Below are 2,568 nucleotides of genomic sequence, written 5' to 3'. Positions count from 1 at the left end.
TATATGTGTGTTTTTGTTTGTGTCTGTTTCTACCCCTGCTCCACTTGACAACTGGTATTGGTGTGTTTACATCCCTGTAACTTAGAGGTTCAGCAAAAGATGCTGACACAGAATAAGTAAGAAGCTTAAAAACCATAAGTACTAGTTGATTTGTTTGACTAAAATCTTTCAAGGCAGTGCCCCAGCATGGCTGCAGTCCAATGACTGAAACAAGCAAAAAAATAAAAGATATAATTTGAATGATGTTACTTTGTTATTTTTATTTCATAGATTGATCTGTCAAATATCAAATATCCTTGCATTCAATTTTAAAATTCGACGTCAAAGGTTTTGCAGTAGGAAAGTGTAATGAGAAAAGAAAACAGATGAAGTCAGCTGGATCAGGCTTAGAGGCACAGAAAAGATGCAGTGGTTGAGAGCCAAGCAACAAGATGAAATTAGACCAGGGAAATAGAGAAACAGCTCAACAAGGTGATGTTGTAAATGAGGAAATGGGGAAACAACATAACATGCTCAGAAAGATCAAATAAGAAGACATTTGAAACAAATAAGAAATATTTATCAGGAAATACGACTAAGGAGACAAAAAATGTGGGAGTTTTCTTGCAAGAATACTTAGAACTGCAACAATTTAATGATTCACAATTCTTGTGTTTAAGACCAAAGTTCTACTTGAAAAGAAACTGTTATTACCAAAATAACTTTCCAAAGAGCTTCAGAGAAAAAAGTTCTAAAAATATTGATGGACTTCCAGCTTTATTCCCAGCTTACCATACACAAAATAATGTTGAAGTTGAAGTTGAGAGCCACTGGATATTTGACAGGTATGTTGTGGTTTTCAGTGAGTATCTTTTGACAAAGTATATGGCACATACTCTGTTCCTCTGTCAGAATATAAAATGCACCCGTGAGTACACGTATGATGGTTATGACTTTACTTCTGTAGAGGTAAGAAATACTGCTAATACAAATGGTGAAGCTGTGTCATAAAATTATAATGTTAAGATCAAACACCCCTTCTTCTCCCCTAGATACATCTCTTCTCGTACAAAAGTTTGGCAGCTTTCTAAGTAGAAAATCCATGGAAAATCTCAACAGTAAATCATTTTGCAGTACACTTGCCTGATGAATAGTAAATGCATTGTTGTGTATATTCCCTGGTCACAGTACAATCCAGAGGACATAAAAATTAAAGAGAGTTTATATATCTTGTATACATGAATGTATGGATCTTGTTCAAAACGGGGGCACCAGTATTTTCTTAACGAAATGTATATGACTTGAGATGTTTGCCTTGCCTTAACATTTGTTGTCCTCTTTAACAATTATATATGTATGTATGTATGTATGTATATGCATACACACACACACACACACACACACACATACATTCAAGTACACATTCATGCATAAAACACACAGATGAACACTCATACATGCACATTTAAACTATACATATGCACACAAACACACACATACACACACACACACACACAATCAGAATACACCCACATAAAGACACAAACAAAAATATGCAGCTGCAATGTCCCGCATACACAGACACATACACACTCAGGTACATAAATTAACTAATACGTATAAACACCTACACATACGTACGCCATACAATAGGATGAACAAATTCCTTATAGCCAGTGGTGGTGGTGGTGGTGGTGGTGGTGGTGGTGGTAATGTTGGTAGTGTTAAGGGTGGTGATGGCGATTCTAGAGATGACGATGTAGAGAAGGATTTAAAAGTTTGGTACAAGATTACAAATTTGTAGGAGTAGGAAACAAGCTGGAGTAGTATTAGTAGTAGTAGGAGTAGCAGCAGCAGCAAATAACAAAGTATAATTATTATCTATTGTAAAGGAAGCTGTGGATGGGAGGGGGGCATTGGTTAGTGACATCAGAACTCAACCCTTGTGACTGAACACAACTCTTCTGTGTAGGTCAGCAGTTTGAGTCAAAAGAAAAATTGAATATACATAGAATCAGTGAGATACCTGAGAGGAAACATAGTGTGCTGTCTACTAATCTGACTCTCAACACTAGTTGTGTATACTCACACACATCAATACACATTATATATCCAAGCATACATACTTATTTATACTTGAATGTGTATGTGTGTATATATATATATATATGGTTTTAGGGAAAAAGACCAAGGTTCATGAACTCATTGATGAAAATCCACTGTCACATATAGAAAAATTAATAAAAGCACAATAAATAAGTATAATATAATGCAAAGTAAAAATCATAAGATAAAGATAATAGAGTTCATGAACCTTGGTTCTTTTCCCTAAAACTATATATATATATTTCGTATGTGTATTTCGTGTGCAAGATTCTTGATGTGGATACGTGTGTTGAAAGAAATACAATTAAAACTATATAAATTAATGAAGGACTGAACCAGTGCATGTGTTTATTACTGGCATAATGCCTCTCCCAAGGTTTAATTGTATATATATATATATATATTTAATACTGTGAAACTTAATTTAATTTTAATTTTTAATAAATTGATTTTAATTGAGTTTTTACCTGTAATTTTGGATTT

The 2,568-nt window shown here is 34.0% G+C and overlaps 1 protein-coding gene across 1 annotated transcript in view; it reads left to right on the top strand.

Moving 5' to 3' along the window:
• The first annotated feature begins 328 nt into the window (after window positions 1–328).
• The window catches only part of LOC106879723 (uncharacterized), a 120,308-nt gene continuing 118,068 nt past the window's right edge, over window positions 329–2,568 (top strand). The window contains exon 1 of the mRNA XM_052967826.1: window positions 329–824. The gene's annotated coding sequence lies outside the window, so the exon portion shown is untranslated. The remainder of the gene's footprint in view (window positions 825–2,568) is intronic.

The sequence above is a fragment of the Octopus bimaculoides genome, chromosome 5 (assembly GCF_001194135.2).
Source record: "Octopus bimaculoides isolate UCB-OBI-ISO-001 chromosome 5, ASM119413v2, whole genome shotgun sequence".
Lineage (NCBI taxonomy): Eukaryota > Metazoa > Mollusca > Cephalopoda > Octopoda > Octopodidae > Octopus > Octopus bimaculoides.
The sequence above is the reverse complement of the archived record's forward strand: the minus strand, read 5'-3'. Positions and strand labels throughout refer to the sequence as shown.